This window comes from Nerophis lumbriciformis, linkage group LG02 (assembly GCF_033978685.3).
Source record: "Nerophis lumbriciformis linkage group LG02, RoL_Nlum_v2.1, whole genome shotgun sequence".
Taxonomy (NCBI): Eukaryota; Metazoa; Chordata; class Actinopteri; order Syngnathiformes; family Syngnathidae; genus Nerophis; species Nerophis lumbriciformis.
Window position 1 is genome coordinate 59,524,765 of NC_084549.2, and position 236 is coordinate 59,525,000.

The window sequence follows — 236 nt, forward strand, 5'->3', positions numbered from 1 at the left end:
CTGAGTTTCCTCTGTCGGGTGGTGGGGCTCTCCCTTAGAGATAGGGTGAAAAGCTCTGTCCATCGGGAGGAGCTCAAAGTAAAGCCGCTGCTCCTCCACATTGAGAGGAGCCAGCTGAGGTGGTTCGGGCATCTGGTCAGGATACCTCTCATAGACCCAGGACACGTACGGAAGACTATGTCTCCTGGCTGGCCTGGGAACACCTCGGGATCCCCCGGGAGGAGCTGGACGAAATG